General features: G+C 41.7%; 1 protein-coding gene across 1 annotated transcript in view; it reads left to right on the forward strand.

The window, feature by feature from the left end:
• Nucleotides 1-18,321, forward strand: part of LOC141497082 (uncharacterized) — an 857,774-nt gene that overhangs the window by 117,707 nt on the left and 721,746 nt on the right. The gene's annotated exons all lie outside the window — the stretch shown is intronic.

Below are 18,321 nucleotides of genomic sequence, written 5' to 3' on the forward strand. Positions count from 1 at the left end.
AGTTCATTCAAAACTGCCAAATGAACTTGAATATACATTTAAATAGTCATCTGAGCAAAAATCCTGAACTAAAAATGAATTTCTCTCTAAAGTATTTTAAAGTAGACTATAGGTCATCCTCCTTCTGATATAATTGACTAACATCCCTGTCTTGAAGACAGAAATCAAGACTGTTAAGATTGAGAACCATATCTTGATGTCACAAATTTGATCATTATTTGCTTAAATATCCCCTTAGCATTTGTGAAAAAGTTAAGGGAACTGAATTACCACAGGGAGCTGCAACAGATCCCAACGCTAAGTACATTCGTCTAAAGTGGTATTAGAATGTAGGGGGAAATGGCATAGCTATTTCTATCTGATTTTAATGTTGCTCTCCTGGTGTGATCACAGCACTGCGCCACAAACATCAGGGACAAAAGAAAAAGAAAATTTCCTTATTTATTTAAATGTCAGTTTCTAGGTAGAGGTCATGCAAAAGGTCAAATGCCTTAAATCAGATTTTAGGTCTGGCAGGTGAGACACTGCAAATGTCATATTTAGTAAACGGAGTCAGAAGAATCCAACCTCTGAGCTTGCCAATCATTTTCCTGTGAGTCTTTTCTTTCTTTTCCCTTAGACCTAATTCCTCATCCCCAAAATGACTAATCTGTAAGATCTCTATGTCCAATATTCATCTGACCATTTGCCACTGAAGGGAGAGGTTGGGGGTGGGATGGAAGGAAATGATGTCACCTAAAATATGCATATACAAGTAGATGGATGCTGAAAAACTTTCATAACAAGTAATTGGAAAAATAAGAAGAAATGTCAAATTGAAAAAATTATCTGTGTTCACATAAACATAAACAACAAACTACCATCCCCAAAATCCTCTCAAAACAACCTTTAAGTGACTTTTAAATTTGCATATATTTCTACAGATGTTTCCATTTCATATGAAACAAATCCAAGCTACATTAGATCCCAAATACGAAGACGTATTATTACTGTTCACTGAGCACATGTTTCCATGCTGCACTCTTCTTTCTTAGAACAAAACAAAGCAGCAGAAAGCTTTCTTAAACCTGTTAACGGTAAGCTTCTAACTGAATGTCTTTCTCATCTTTCTTTTACTAATTGATTGCCTTCTGCTCAAATATGCTAATGTCTTTTCTTTCTCAAAGAGCTAATGAGAGTTGTCAAGGAGTTAATCCACCACACCAATGTAACTCAGCAAATTTAGATCCAAATAAATAGCAAGGTCCTTTCCACTTGCAATTATTACAGTCATTTTAAATGCTTTTCATATGAGCCTAATAGCAAATTTACTTAGCATTACAATGGCATTGTACAATTTCTCTAAGAATAGAAAGCTTGCTATGAGGGCTATAAGCAAATATCATCCCATCATTGCAATGAATTAGCTTTCAGATTTGAAATTTAAGTAGACTCTACCACATAAAACTTTGACAAGACATTCTTTTTTTTTTTTTCCTGAGGGTGAGTCTCTCTCTTAAAAACAGCAATGGGGGCGGCTAGGTGGCGCAGTGGATAAAGCACCAGCCCTGGAATCAGGAGTACCTGGGTTCAAATCCAGCCTCAGACACTTAATAATGACCTAGCTGTGTGGCCTTGGGCAAGCCACTTAACCCCATTGCCTTGAAAAAACCTAAAACAAACAAATAAACAAACAAACAAACAAAGAGCAATGAATATTCCTGATATAAAAAGGACAACCACCTTAGCTGTGAGCTTGTCATATCTATATAAGAGATTTCATTTACTTAAATTTTCTTAATTCATTCATTTGGTTCAACAGCACAATTTTAAACTCCCAAATGTTTAGTTTATAATAGCTTTTATCTTTACTAATAATCATAGCCAATACAATCTTTGACTTATAATCAAAATTTATGCATTTTTAAAAACTTGAAAAACTCCTTCATTTGGTCAGATGCATTTTCCAATTACCTTATACAGAAGGTCATCCAATATAAAGTTATCTAATTGAAGAGTTAATAAAAAAGTTAGCATTCACAGAACAATGATTGCCTTCATGTCAAATATCTTGGAGCCATATGACTTAAAAATCTGAGTCTTTGGGTTCCCGTTACAGAATAAAAACCTATAGAAGAGAGAGCTTTCTTTCTATAGTTTGTAAATTTCCTTATGCTAAAATCCCCAAATTATTATTCTTGTTCCCTTCAGGACTAACATTTGGAGGAAATCAAACTAAAATTAATATATTATGTTTCTTCTTTATAAACACAGGGGAAACTGCAGATAGACTTTTCCAAACAGCTTTGATAATCCTTCCTGTCCCCAAATTGCATTTATTTTTACTGATCTGTTTTACTGACTGTCCTCGAAAAAACCTAAACCCCAAACTTTTCTTTTCCCAGTCTCATGCTGAAGCAAAACCATGGTCTTCTTTTCTGCTCTAACCTGAGGTTAGACGCTGGAATTTTAACATCAGATGATAATCTGTTCCTGATCATCACCATCACCATCACCATTATCATCATCATCATCATCATCACCACCACATAATCATCATCATCATATGCATGTAGATGAATGTTGAAAAATTTTCTTAACATGTATTGGAAAAATAAAATGAAATGTCAATTTAATCATCATCCTTGAAATCATTGTCAAATCACCACTGCAAAGGCCAAAAGAGTAAGACAAAGCCTTCCCTATTTCCAGGCTTCGCTGTCTCCCAGGGATTTACAGAAGGAGCTGTCTTATGGTGGGACTGAATCTTCCCTCAGTCTTCACAGCTGAGAATGGCTGAATTCCCACCCAATCCGGATTGCACTGCCATCCCAGTTTGACTTGTGAAGTCCAGTCCTCATACTATTTCTAGTACTTGGGCCCAACTCAGCTCTGTGAAAGAGGGAGGTGGAGACCCTTCTCTTCCATCTGGTTTCCACCCTTTCAGCTCCCCCCCCCCCAGTCTGGCAGCATTTCCAGGGGCCTCCTGCACTTTCTGCTGGGGAGGATCCAGAAGCAGGAGGCCAGGTCTCCAGCCAGGGCCCAGATGGGGCCTGAGGGGGGCTTATGGGCAGGCCCAGTGGGACCCAGGGAAGCTGGGACTGGACAACCAAGAGGCGGGCATGAGGAGGAGGCGAACTAAGCAGGGCTGGGGGGAGGGCTGGCAGGCCCAGGACAGACCCTCCTCCCTCCCCCAGGGATCATGTGGGCAGCAGCGGAGGAGAGGCTGCGGGGGGAGAGTTGGGTTCTTAAAGAAAGGTTTGATTTATTGTGAGTTCCACAATTTTTCCCCAATCTTACTTCCACACCCCCCATAGAAGGCAATTTGCCAGTCTTTACTTTGCTTCCATGGTAACATTGATCCAAATTGCGTGTAGAGAGAGATCCTATCCTTAAGGAAGAAACATCAAGTATAAGAGATAGCAAGCTCAGACAATAAGATAGGAGCTTTTCTCCCTAAATTGAAGGTACTAGTCCTTGGTCTTTGTTCAAACTCCACAATTCTTTCTCTGGATACAGATGTATTCTCCATCACAGAGAGCCCCAAATTGTCCCTGACGGTTGCACTGATGGAATGAGCAAGTCCATCAAGGTTGACCATCGCCCCCCATGTTGCTGTTGGGGTGCACCATGTTCCTCTGGTTCTGCTCCTCTGGGAGTGAGAGTTTTGAATGAGCCTGAAGCAAAGCAAGGTGAGCTTTGGGCCCTCCTGGCAGCCTTTGAGGGCTTTGAGATAGAGGGGTGTCCCCCCAGGGTCCTAAGGCCCCCCTGGATCCTGTGTGCTGGATCTGTGTTCTCAGCTGGTTGTGCCTGAGAGCCCTGCCCTGGTGAAACCCATCCCCATCGCAAGGAGCAAGTCCCAAGTGCGAATGCAGAGCAGACTCTGGGCACAATGTAAAAACCTCCTTTAGGTTTTTCCTTTCTCTCTCATGGTCTTTTCCCTCTTAGTTCTAATTCCTCTTTCACCACATGACCAATATGGAAATATGAACCACACGACTGCCCCGGATTGTTGGCAGCCGTGGGGAGGGGGAGGGGAAAATGTGGCCCTCACAAATCTGCAAGTGGATGACTGAGATATAAAATAAAATTTCAATGAAAAAAACCTTAGATTGTGATTTTCTCATCATTTATTTTAAAAAAAATAAACAAAAGGCTTCAGACTCAAACACAGCGGAAAACCCACTTTGCTCTCCCCCTAGAGGATCCCAGAGACACAGCACACAAACTCTTACGGCCAGAGCACCCAGAACCAACCCAGAGGGCTGTCAGAAAACCAGAGGCAAAAATTCCAGTCACCAGAGGTAAAGGCCTAGAGAATATTTCAACCTTCAAACAAACCCAAGGTTCAAAAACAGAGCAATTGAACTGGAAAAGAGGAGACTGGCTCCTTCTTTGAGGTCACTTTATTCCTGCCAGACTCAAAATCTGGCCTAGATCCCTCCTCGTGGTACTGTCAGGAGGAGAAGTCAGAGGCTTCCATCCAGATGATGAAGTGTCATTACTGCTAACCTTAATTATCTTAGGCTGAAAAAAAAATAAGACCAAGTTTAGGTTATCTATTGTAGGAGTGATTAGTTTTCATTTCTATGTCAGTTGTGAGAAATCAAGAAAAGGAGTCTGTGTCTTAGAGATAAACAGCGAGAGAATGAAGAAAACTGGCAAATGGGGTGATGGGTACCAGGGAGGATGGGGGAAGCCCTAAAGGAAGGAATCTGCCTCCACTGCTAAGAAGTGGGCAAACACAGATGAGTAGCGGGTAAATATAACAGGAATGCCAGGAACTATAACAACAGAACAGGAGTCTGGGCAAGTCAATAAACCCATGGAAACCAGATGAAAGGGCCTTACAGACTCAGATGAGGGCCTGGGTTGCTAGATCATGGGGAGTGGAGGGAGGTAATCAGGAATGGGGGTTCACATGAGAGAATTAGCCACTTCAGGTAGAACTTTGGACTCTTTAATACCCAGCCATGGGATATGGGAGGGCCTTGTGCTTCTACACAGGCCATGCCCATTTGGGGAGGGGGTCATCTATCCTTGAGAAGGTTACAGTGAAGGATCCTCTTTGCTTCCCTAATGGAGGTTCTGAGTCTGTGGTAAGGCACTTGTTTCTTACATTGGGGCTCTCCCAGGATCCAGATATCCTGAAGGTGTGTGTGTGTGGGGGGAACCACTGACGAAGATGGAAGCCCCAGCCCCTTGATTTCAATGGTCCTTTGTATTGCCAGTGGCTGTCCCTGCTTGGAGACTCTTCAAAGATCTTCAAAAACCACCTTAAGTAATCCAGCCTAAATTGAACCAAAGGACCAAAGGAAGGAAAAAGAAAGAAAGAAGCAGGTCATTTTGCCCATAGTCCAAGATGAGGATGAAGGATCCACTAGCATTATGGTGGTTAAGAATCCTGCAGGGATAGACACTGAGAGTGTCTAAGTGAAGGACACAAGACCCAGAGGACTCTTTAACAAGTGAACAGGATGCAGAAGAATTCTGCACTGGGGCAGTCGGGGAAGATAAGGGACCCCTTGGGCATACTGGCTTTCCTCCATCTAGGGCATTTGGATAGTGCTAGCTGTACTAGGAAAAAAGGATAAAAAGAAAATTCAGAAGACAGACAGGTGTGAGTTTAAATTTCTTTTTTTTTCAGAGCTGAGAACATGAATTTATTTGCAGGTTGGCTGGCTCAATGTGGACAGGAGTAGTGGGCCTCGACCTCCTCCCAGGAAACCTGGAGAGGCCCCACCATCCACAGAGGAGGGAGCCCAGGCCTACAAAGTCACATTCCCCACCCCCCATCAGAGGGCTGTTTCACAGATACTAGACAGGCTGGACACATGTGGGGAGGGGGTGGTAAACCTCAATATCAAGGTGACCGATGGGCAGGCCTCTTGTGGGGAGCAATGCTGGGGAGGAAAGGAGCTGTCCTGGTTCACCCTCCTCATTAACAATAGCCCTGGAGGGCAGGCAGTTCCATTTCACAGATGGGGAAGCTGAGGCACATCTAAGCAAGAGCTAGGAAGAAAGAGAAATCCTCTCTTGGGCTGAATTGCCCTCCCAAACCAAACCAAACATACAATCCCCTAATAAATCAGTATTCCACCCTCCAGTATTTCCACAGGAATATTTCTTTCCCATCTGTCCCAACAGGAAGACAAAGATCATTCCAATAATAAACCTTATACCACTGTATGATGTAGCCACTTCTGGGGTGGCAGGGCAGCCAGCAAGGACGAGGTGGCGAGTGAATCTCTAAGTTAAGAGGAGGCTGAAGTCTTCTGCCTTCCTTCCCTCTCCTTTAGTGGAGGAAAAAGGGGGGGCTCGACAGGTTCGTCGACAGTGACTTAAGATCTAGGGACCAGTTTTTCTTGAGGCTTCATGCTTAAATAATTGTATGGCTCATTGGGCAACATAGGTAAGTTGGGTCCAGGGAAAAGCCTTATCTAAGATGATGAGGGACTCCAGTCCCCCTAGTTCTCCTGCCCACATATTCTGCCTCCCCAAAGATAAGAGAATTACTTTCTCAGATATGTTTTTCTTCCACTCCCCTACAACCTACAGGCTCCTGGGTTCCTCTTTGGCCAAGAAACTACTGTTGGGGAAATGGACCCCCCTGGCTAAACCCATATTCCTGGCTCTTAAGAGCCCAGGTGACTTTTGGGCCAATTCCCCTACCCCAGGGGTCCAGATCCTACTGAATCATGGGCAGATATTTTGTGTCTCAATGGCCCAGCTTTGGCCACCCCTCAGCCCTTACATTTAGCCAGTGATGGCATCGGCCTACTCCTAACCTGTAGGGATGTGGAAACTGGCTCTTCCTTCTGGCTGGCCTCGGACCTTAAATCATCCCTGGACTTGTCCCAGAAGAGCCTCGGGCTCTCTCCCTAGCAACCAGCCCCAATCTCTAGCTGGGAAAAACTTCCCCAAAGCTACAAAGAATGTCGGCCTCTGCCTCTCTCAACAGGCCCTCAAATCTCTGGAGAAAATTTATCCACATGAGACTTTAGCCCCGAAGGCGGTCGATCATCCCACTTCCTAGTGATGGGAGGGAAAAACCAGGAACGAAGGGGCTGGTAGATGGCTAAGGACTGGGAAACAGGACAACAAGGGAGTGATAACCATGCTGCTAGGCAAGATCTGGTTGAGGAAAAGGGAGGAGAGGAAGGAGGGATGTGCACCAACCAGACTCACGCACTCACACACCCCCACCCACATACATGCATGTGCACACACATACACACACCCACATACCTACACCAGCCACATGCATGCATGCACACACACCAACATACATGCATGTGCACACACACCACATACATACACCACCCACATACATGCATTGCACACATGCACATACCTACACCACCCACATACATGCATATGCACACATACACACACCCACATACCTACACCAGCCACATGCATGCATGTGCACACACCCACATACCTACACCACCCACATACATGCATGTGCACACACATACATACACCACCCACATACATGCATGTGTGCACACACGCACACACACATGTTCACTCACTCTGTGACCTGACAGTCTCAGGAAGCCAAAGTCAGATCAGAGGTCTGTAGTGACTCAGAGAAGGAAGCTCATCTTCTCACGGTATAGATAAGAAATGGAATCTGGAGGATTTTAACCCAGCTCTGAATCTGTTGTTCTTTCCACCATTAGGGTTAAATGACTCCTAAGCCATGTGCACACAGCCCCTAGCTCCTAACATGGACAAATGGGTGGGTTTCCTAGGGGCAAACATTCCGCCCCAAGGCACAGAGGGCAGCTAGTGGAGTGATGCAGTTAGGAGCCCAAGCTGGCCACAGGCTGGGTGTGGGTGAGGGAGGCGAGGGCAAAGGTACCAAATCACCCCCTATCCTGCCCCCGGGGGCAAAGGCTCCTCTTCTCCAAACCTGCCATGGGGATGGTGGCTCAGATGAGGAAATAGAAAAAGCCTCCTCTTCCCTTCCCCTCCCACTGGTCCCCACAGGCACTTGGTGTGAGCCCCCTCCTGTGCTGGGCATCTTGGGTTCCAGCCTTTATAAGGGGCCTAGTCAGTTGGGGGGTGACACAACCTTCTGCAAAACACCCTTCTGCCCGTGATCCTCCAGAGGGAAGGAAGCAGCTGCCCTTGTCGGTGTGAGTTTAAATTGTGGGCCTTTGTGGTCCCCCCCAAATCCAAGTTTCCACCATCCTTCCCTCTTTCTCATTATCTGCGTCTCCATGGGCTGGTTCTGTGGCTTGTTATATTTCTGGGCTCCCAGAGCCTGATTTTCGCTTCCTAGTTTTCCGGGCTCCATCCCCCTGTCTCTGGGTGGCTCCACCCATCCCCGGGGAAGCCAAGAGAGCTAAGTCCCTTTCTTTCTTTCTTTCATTCAGATCTTCGCTCCCTCTAAGTGTTGGGGGGTTGGGCCTCAGGCTCTGGGGGAGGGGCAGCCTCACGCCGGACAGCTCCTCCTCCCTTGGGGACCCCTGGGCCTTGGGAGCGGCGGCTTTTCAAGTTAAAATAGGTTTGAATTGGAAGGTGTGCTGTGCAGAGGGGAGTCTGCCTAGAGAGGCCTGCAGAGAAGTGAGGAAGGGATCTGAGCAGGTTTAAGCCACAGTTGGGGGCCCCTGCTGTTATCTTTTAAGGGGAATAGCTTGACTGACAAATTAAGAGAAAGAATTGTGTTGTGATCAACACAGTCGTGTTGGCAAGGTGGTTTATGGAGCAGAAAAGGAAGGCTTTCCATAGTCATTGGATCTGGTGAAGGACAAAAGGGCTCACATCAGAAAGAGGAAATCTTCACTGGAATGCCGACAATCTGCAATGAGGTTAAGCCCAAAATTAGAGACAGGGGATTGGTAAAAATGGATTTTAGGGGACTTGAGAACAGAGGGGAAAGGGTTGGAAAAAGTTTGAGAAATTAAATAACTGGGTGAGGGATTTGGGGGTGTTTGGGTTCCATAAGAAGGTGAAGGGAAAATGGTTTATTTGCATTACCAGGACTGGGGGCTGCCTGTATTGGTGCCTAGGGGCCCCTGCTTGAGTTAAAACAAATCTGATCAAAACCTCAGATTAACCCAGGTCTGCTCCACCTAGTTCTGAGTTGACCTAGGGTTTGGGTCCTTCTCTGCTTTTGCTCATTAGTGTACCGAGCAGGGAGGGGGAGCCATATGGGGGTGAATATATCACTTAGATTTGTGTCCTCACTCAATGATTGGCACCAAAGGGCAGGAACAAAGCCTTTCGAAGTGCATCTAACACCTAGCAGTTCTGGACGTCAGGGCCCCTCTCCCCTTGAGAGAGGTGTACCATGTATTAAGATGTCTTCATAAAAAAATCTTTTAATCACTCTGGACTTAGTATTCACGAGCCATTTATAACAAATTGTAAATCAAAGTTATGTAATCGTTCTGGATTATGGAATCCAGAACTGAACTGAATTAAGTTGTGTTCAGATGTGATCATTGAGGGTAAAATTAAAAACCCTAACAGCTGACTGCCACCAATGTAAAATCTCTAGTAGTGAATTATCTGGAAAATAATAGACCTCAGAAATATTGTCTGCTGAGAAAAAGTGGAACTCAGAATACTAAAACAGGATGTGGATACAAATCCAGGTGTACTTTTAGTTTATTCTGGTCTCATTCTAACTGAAACAAAAACTCTAAAATGTGAATCCTCTTTTAATTCTTTTGAGCTTTTAAAAGACTAAGATGAAATTAATAATTGGTTGCAGATTATCATCTGATTTTAAGATTTCACGGTCTAGCCCATGCTAGAGTATTAAAATGATGTAATGGTTGGCTTTCAACAGGAAACTGCAGGAAGAAAAGGGTTTGGGGGGGTCAGTGTGTGATCAGTTACTGAGAATAATACTATTGAAAGTTTGCAAGCAGTTTGACAACCAGGAGTGATTATTTCAAATTTCTTGTAAAGAAGAAAGGAATATAAATATCCAGAGTTAAAGACTTCATTATTTGTTAGTATTTCAATCGCAAGCGATGTGAGACACAGAGCCAACTTAAAGCCTGGCTTCCAGAGAACAGAATGAAGCTAAGTAGAAGCATCTGACCCCCCTTAACTAACAGGGGGCTAGATGTTAGGATCTGAAATCTGCTGCTTTCCCAGGGGAAAGAGTTAGGGGAGTGGGCTAAGTCTAGGAGTTGCATGTGAGTCCAAAGGGGAGGAGCTAATTCTCAAAGAACTCCAAGAAATTTAAAAGTCTAGTTTCCTCAGGGTGCTTAGAGACCTGCTTGTGCATTTCTGTGGTGGCATAGGCCACTGCACGCCTCTTGGAGGCTCTTGTGGTTATTGAAACCAGGAGGCTGAGAGACCTGGAATTCTTTGAAAGGAAAAATCCCCCTGGGTTTTTTTTTAAATGTTAAATGTAAATTTAGTATATTCATACTATTTTTAAAATTATCCTTTTAATTAAATTGAGACAATTCCTATAAGAAAGTCTGGATGGATGGGGCAGCTAGGTGGCACAGTGGATAGAGCACCAGCCCTGGAGCCAGGAGGACCTGAGTTCAAACCTGACCTCAGACACTTAATCACCTAGCTGTGTGACCCTGGGCTGGTCACTTAACCGCATTGCTTTGCAAAAAAGAAGAAGAAAGTCTGGGTGGACATCTAACAAGATTGAAACCAACTGATTTTAGTCATTTTAATTAACTTCATTGCCAATGAATGTAATCATGTGATATCACTTTTTAAAGCCAATCTTCGAAAGGAATTTGATTTAAGGTTGTTTGTTTAATATGAAAAACTGTGAATGTGTTGATGTGAGTTATTGGGGAAGGTAGAAGAGAAAATTTGGAGGAAAATATGTTAAAATTGGTCCCTTTGTACCGACCGTGTTGTTTAAGGCAATCTACACTCCTCCATCCTATTTTTCAGGTTCTTGAGATGAGATCAATCAACTTTTAGTTCCTTAATTAGCTCAGCTCTGAATTGAATTCTTGGCGGTCACTTTGAGGGTTTTACAGGGGGAATAAAATAGAAAGTCTAACTTTATGGAAGAGTATTGCCAGGTTATAAAATTCTGGCAAAATCCTTGCATAGAATGGGGAGTAAATTGTCAAATGGGTCCACCTAAGAGTATACTTATGTAAGTTAAGGTGGAAGACAGCAAATTTGTCCATGCTATTCAAATAAACCATCTATGTGGAATTATTTCTAGTGCTAAAAGAAAGTCATATTTGAATAAAGCTTAAGGCCTTGGTAAACTTTGTCATTTTATGATAAGGGTAATTTAGTTAGGTATGTCCTCCCTATCTTAAATCAACAGACCCTCCCTTTTGTTAACACCCTTGAGTTCAAGGAAGGTGGTACTTGGAATTTTTGTAGACATTGGAATTTATTGCACGTGAGGAAATTTGGAGGATTTATTCATGATACTTAAAAATAATTTTCTACCAACTTAGGTTTTATAGAATCCAGTTTTAAAGATTTATTTTCGCTTTAAGGTTAGGTCACTAAAAGATCTATTACTTTATAAGTTCCCAACTACTGTGTAATTTCAAGTTTCGTAATTATTCTTTTAACATCAGGAATATTGGTTGTTCCTAAGAAAGAGAAACACTCAGAAGAGAAATGTCTTGTAAAAGTATTTATGTAATAGAGGCTTCTGAATTTTCAAATCTAGAAGCTCATTCATTATAATAATGTGATGATATTGCTTATACCTGTCATAGAAAAGTCTCTATTTTTCAAGATTACTATTGATGAATTATTTTGACATAGTGTTAGTATTAAAAGCATTGAAACTGCAAGTAGAAATGATATTGCTATTTTGATCTGAATGTGTTGCCATTGCATGGCATAAATAAGAGTTTATTAGTATTTTGAAATAAGGATATGAATGTTTGAATTCCTAAAGAATTTTGTTTTCTTTTTTAAGATTGATATGAATTTATTTGGGCAGAGGTAAATAAGCTTGTAAAACAAAAATAAAAAAAAGATATTAAATGATAAGGTTAAGTTAACCTTAGCTAAGAAAACCTTTGTGTTGTTTTGTTTTAAGGGAATAAGATTTCGACATGGAAACTTTGAATTTAGTGAAGGTTAATAGTTCATAAGTCATCTTAATTGGAATCTAATGTATCTTAGATGTGTTATATCTGGAATTTAGGACACCTGTCTAACTACATGCAAATTGCTTGAGAGTTATTTAAAATTGTTTTAATTATTTTATTTTTATTAGGTTTTTGCAAGGCAAATGGGGTTAAGTGGCTTGCCCAAGGCCACACAGCTATGTAATTATTAAGTGTCTGAAGTCAGATTTGAACCCAGGTACTCCTGACTCCAGGGCTGGGGCTCTATCTGCTGTACCACCTAGCTGCCCTGTTTTAATTATTTTAAAGGATTCTAGAAACAATGGTTTATTAAATCTACCTATTATGGAGAATAATTGAATATATTAATAGAGAAAATTGTTCCTATAGAATCTGTTTCTACATGTAAATTTGGATTATTTCCTTTGAACTAAAAGCACGTATGCAACATGGATAAAATAATTTGAGATTTTTCTGTGATCTCTTGCTATTTCTAACGTGACATTACAATTGATATTTAATCTTTGTAAACTGAACTCACCTGAAGACCTGATTGCTGAAGTTTGCTATTTAAGATTTTATGGGACTATTAAATTGGTATTGTTCTTTGATACCAGGTATGATCAGCAAAGAAAATACTGTGGGATTAATGTTGTTTGGATGCCAGTAACACAATGAGGGTTGGACATTGCAGGTGACAAGCTCATTGGAATAGAATCTGAAAGAGTGATTTTCAACAAATTCTGAGATTGGACACTTTCTGACTCAATTTCCCAAATGTGACATTTGAAAAATGTCTCACATGGCAGATTTAAATTCTGGATTAAGGTATTTGGCCATCTACATGACCTTTGTCTGGAAACTAACCTTAAAACATATATATATATATATATATATATATATATATACACACACACACACACACACACACACACACACACACACACACACAAAGGATATACAAAGAAATTTTCCTTTATGTCCTGATCTTTGTGATAAATTGCTCCAATCATGTCAAATGATGAATATTAAAATCAGGTATCGAAATTCTAAGTTGTTTGTCTTACAGTTATCTGAATTCTAATAGCCAGATAGGCTAGCATATAATCTTGGCATCTGTTGTCAGCTATATGGTCCTATAAGATTTAAGATCCTTTACTGTTTTTGATGCTAAGGGGACGTTTAAGTGGAGCAATAAAAAGTTTTGGGGATATCAAGATATGATTATTATTTCAGTCTCAAGTTCTGTTTTAAGGAAAGGAATGTTAGTCAACTAAAATATATCAGAAGAAGAATGACCTATGGTCTGTTTTGAAATCATTTCAAAGAGAAATTCCTTTCCAGTTAAGGGTTTTTGAGCCATTACTATAATATTAGCAGAAGATTCAAACTGTTTTCTTGTAAACCACTTACTGGATGCTCTGTTCTAACATTTTTATCCAATGTATATGTTACAAACAAGTTAATTTGGCAATCTTTAATGAATTCACTTTTGTAATGGAAACTTTATGGGCATTTATTTTGTTAAGTGGAGTTGCATCCTCCAGCTGGATGATTGAAAGGAATAAGATCATGTCAAAAGCAAAGTTAGGTAAAATCGCATTTGGGCCTGAATTTTCTGTGTACAGCAGTATGACAGTGAGGAGTCAAAATAGAAATGAGCATAATCTAAGAAACCAAAGTTTTATTTTCTAGTGATGAAAAAATGAAAAGAATTTTGATTTGATTAAAATGTTGTGTTAAGTTCTTTTGCCAGTGGGATTTATTGGCTACTGCAGTATCGACACAAGTCAAGTCAGTGAGGTAGTAGACTGACACAGGTAACATTCAGGTTTATAAACCTTCATTCAAAGCTGAGAAACTAGGGGTTTTTTTCCCTTTTTACCAGAAATAAAACGTTTTGGAGATTTATGAAGTTTTGACATAGGCTTATGAGTCTGGGTGACCCTGAGCCCCCAGGTTAGAGGAAGGGGCTCCTCCCCATTGCAGGAGCCCCAGGGCAGGCTGCACCTGACCTCTGGTTCCAGGCATGTCCTAGGAGAGTCGGACCTTTGCCTGAGACCAGACAAATGAAAGAGTGATGGCAAAGCCAGCCAGAGAAGGCAGTTTGAACCCTTGCTCCTGCCACTTACTCTCTCAGGGACCCCGGGCAAGAGTTTTTCCCCTCTCTGGAACGACCAGTTCCTCCATCCCTAAAATGGGAGCTTATGTCATCTCTTTTGGTTTTCATGCTGCATGTTCCCAGGCTTTTTGTTCCTGGAAGCCTCTGGTCCCCAGAGCTCAGGGAAGGGGATTTTATAGCCAGTGTTTCCTTTGTTGGGTTTTGGGCCAACTCAACAAGTTACCCATTAAATCAGCCTATTGTGTTCCTATTTCCTGCTTTCACACATCAGAAAGACCCCATTTCTTCAATCTAGAAGTTTCTGAGTCCTCATCAGTGGCACTCTGTGGGGAGCATGGGGGTAGTGAGATGAAGAAGCCCCAGGAGTTTGGCATCTGTGTATTTGTGGATGCTGGGAGTGGTATCCTGGGGGGAGGAGGCAGGCAGACCCTGGATCCAGATGGGAAGGTTGAAAACAGACACCCTGTCATCATTTCTGATGCCCCCCACCCCTGGCCAACTCCCCGGCTCCCACAGCAAAGAAAGATTGGAATAAGGGAGGAGGCAGACTGACAAATGCAGGATGTGAGCACAGGGGTCATCCTCCCTGGGCCAAATCTTCCCTGCCCAACCACAGGTCATATGCTGGAGGGGCCTTTGGGAACTGTCCCAGACTGGGCAGGGAAGCCCTCACCCAGCTCTGGAGGGCTGGGACCCTCTGACTCTCACCCTAGGCTGTGCCTTGCTGCCTGGCACAGCTCTGGCTCTCCTCTGTCATGTCATGAAACCTCACAACATGAAACCTGGGGATGGGGAGAAAGGGCAGACCTGGGGTCAGGACAACTAGAAGTTACTACTTAGTCATTTTGTATAAGAAGACTTGAACACAAAAAGAGAGGAAGGAAGGAAGGAAGGAAGGAAGGAAGGAAGGAAGGAAGGAAGGAAGGAAGGAAGGAAGGAAGGAAGGAAGGAAAAAACAGTATGCTTTAGTCTGTCTTTAGACAAGACCAGTTCTGCTTCATCATGATGCCCTTTGGAATTGTCTTGGATCATTGCATTACTGAGAATAGCTAAGACATTCACAATTCTTCTTCGTACAATCTTTCTGTTACTGTGTATAATGTTCTCCTGGGTCTACTCATTTCACTTTGCATTAGATCATGGAAATCTTTTCATATTTTTTTCTGAAACCATCCTGCTTGTCATTTTTATAGCACAAAAATATTCTATTACAACCATTTAGCACAGTTTAATTTGCCATTCCCCAATTGACAGGCATCCCTTTGATTTCCAATGCTTTGCCACCACAAAAAGAGCTCCTATAAGGTCCTTTTGCCTTTTTTAGGGATTTCTTTGGGTTATAGGCCTAGCAGTGGTGTTGCCAGATCCAAGGGTGTGCAGAGTTTCATAGTCCTTTAGGCATTGTTCCCAATTGTGCCCCAAAATGTTTGGATCAGTTCACAACCCCATCAATAGTGTGCTAATGTCCAGTGTCCCTTCCAACACCATCATTTTCCTTTCTTTTTCATTTTAGCCTCTGATAGGTGTGAGTTGTTTTAATTTAATGTATTAATCTAACCAGTAGAGATTAAGAACTTTTTTTTCATATAACCATAGATGGCTTTGATTTCTTAGTCTGAAAAGTTGCCTGTTCATTTATCATTTGGGAACTGCCTTACATTCTTATAAATCTGTCAAGTCTTTTTTTTCCTTAGGATTTTGCAAGGCAAATGATGTTAAGTGGCTTGCCCAAAGCCACACAGCTAGGTAATTATTAAGTGTCTGAGAGCAGATTTGAACCCAGGTGCTCCTGACTCCAAGGCAGGTGCTCTGTCCACTGTGCCACCTAGCTGCCCCCAATTCTTATAAATCTGACTCTGTTTTCTATATATTTAGAAAATGAGGCCTTTATAAGAGATATTTGCAACAAAACATTTCCTGTAGTTTTCTGCTTTTCTTATAATTTTGATTGCACTGGTTTTGTTTTTACAAAAGCTTTTTAATTTTATAGAATTCAAATGATCAGTTTTCCATGTTGCAATGCTCCCTGAATCTTCTTTGAACCTAAATTCTTCCCTTAGCCATAGAACTGACAGCTCTTTCGTGGTCTCCTAATTTGCTTGGGGTATCATCTTTCATGTGTAAAACATTGCCCATTTTCACCTTGGTACACAATAGAAGACATTGGTCTATCCCTAGTTCTGCCATCTTCTTTTCTTATTTCCCCAGGAATTTCTGTCAGATAATGAGGTTTTGCCCAAAATCTTAGATCTTTAGATTTATCATATACTAGATTATTAAGACCATTTGCTATAATGTTACATATAGGGCGGGTAGGTGGTGTGGTGAATAGAGCACTGACCTTAGAGTCAGGGGGACAGGTGTTTGAATCCAACCTTAGACACCTGACTCTTACTAGCTGTGTGACCTTGGGCAAGTCACTTCACCCAATTGCCTCGCATCCAGGGCCATCTCCAGTCATATCTGGCCACTAGATCCAGATGACTGTGAAGGAGAAAGTGAGACTGGTGACTTAGCACAGCCCCCCACCCCACCACTCAAATCCAGTTCATGTGCTTGTCATAATATCACTTCTCTAATGTCTTGGTCTTCTTCAAGAATGAAGGACAAAGGGGTGGCTACGTGGCGCAGTGGCTAGAGCACCAGCCCTGGAGTCTGGAGTCCCTGAGTTCAAATCCTGCCTCAGATACTTAATAATTTACCTGTGTGGCCTTGGACAAGCCACTTAACCCCATTGCCTAGCAAAAAAAAAAAAAGAATGAAGGACAAATCTCTTTACTTATGCCTAATTGTTCCATTGATTCACCATTATTTCTTGGCCAGTGCCAGATTGGTTTGATAGATTTACTGTTCTATAATACAGTTTGAGATCTGGTACAAGCCAAATCACTTTCCTTCACTTTTTTTTATCGATTCCCTTGATATTTTTGAGCTTTTGTTTTTCCCAGATGAATTGTTACTTTTCTAGCTCTACAAAATAATTTGTCAGTAGTTTGATTGGTATAGCACTAAAATAGATTGATTTAGGAAGAATTATCGTTTTTAAATTTTGAATTGGCCTACTCATGAGCTTTAATATCTTCCCAATTATTTAGATCTGGCTTTATTTGTGTAAGAAGCTTCTTATTCTCTTCTGCTTCTGTTACCATTTTTGCATGAAATATTCCCTTGATGGTTCTCATTTTCTTGAAGAGATGTCATGTCTTTCCCATTTTAGTGTTTCCTATTTCCTCGCATTTCTCATTTAAGAAAATCCTCTTATCTCTCCTTGATAATCTGTATTTTTCCTTTCAATTGGGTATATCTTTCCCTTTCTCACATACCTTTCCCTGTCCTTCCTTCCTCCTACAGCCTCATCAGACAGTCCTTTTGCTCTCCTGTTCTTTCTCTTCAGATTGTTTTTGTTGTCGCCTCCTCTACAATATTGTGAACATCTCTTCACATGTCTTTGGACAATAATCCCTTCGTCCACACTCATAAGGGATGCTTTTTAAGTCATACCTATAGAGTCTGATGGTTTTCCAAACCTTCTTCAATTTAATTCTGAATTTTTCAAGAAATTCATGATTTGAGTCACAGTCAGGTTTAGGTCTTGTTTTTACTGACTGTATAAAGTTTCTCCTCTTTTGGTTGCAAAGAATATAATCAATTTGATTTCACTTTTGACTATCTGGTGACAGCCATGTATAGAATAGTCTTTTGTATTTGTCTGAGGTACCTCATACCTTTCTATCAGATTACCTAATATAACAGAAAAGGAAAATGAGCAGAGTTGGAAGGGATGTGGGAAAACTGAGACGTTAATGCAGTGTTGGTGGAGTTGTGAACTGATCCAACCTTTCTGGAGAAAACAATATGGAACTATGCCCAAAGGATGAGAAAACAGGGCATACCTGTGATCCAGCAATACCACTACTGGGTATGTGTACCAAAGAGATCATAAAAAGGGGGAAAAGACCCACATGTACAAAATTATTTATAGCAGCTCTTTCTGTAGTGGCAAAAAATTGGAAAGAGGGGATGCCCATCCATTGGGGAATGGCTGAATAAGTTGTGATGGAGTACCATTGTTCTGTAAGAAATCATGAGTAGGGGCAGCCAGGAGGCACAGTGGATAGATGTTGCAAATTATCCTTGAATGTAATTAGGGAAATAAATAAATGATAAAAT

Source organism: Macrotis lagotis, chromosome X (genome assembly GCF_037893015.1).
Source record: "Macrotis lagotis isolate mMagLag1 chromosome X, bilby.v1.9.chrom.fasta, whole genome shotgun sequence".
In the NCBI taxonomy this organism is placed as follows: Eukaryota; Metazoa; Chordata; class Mammalia; order Peramelemorphia; family Peramelidae; genus Macrotis; species Macrotis lagotis.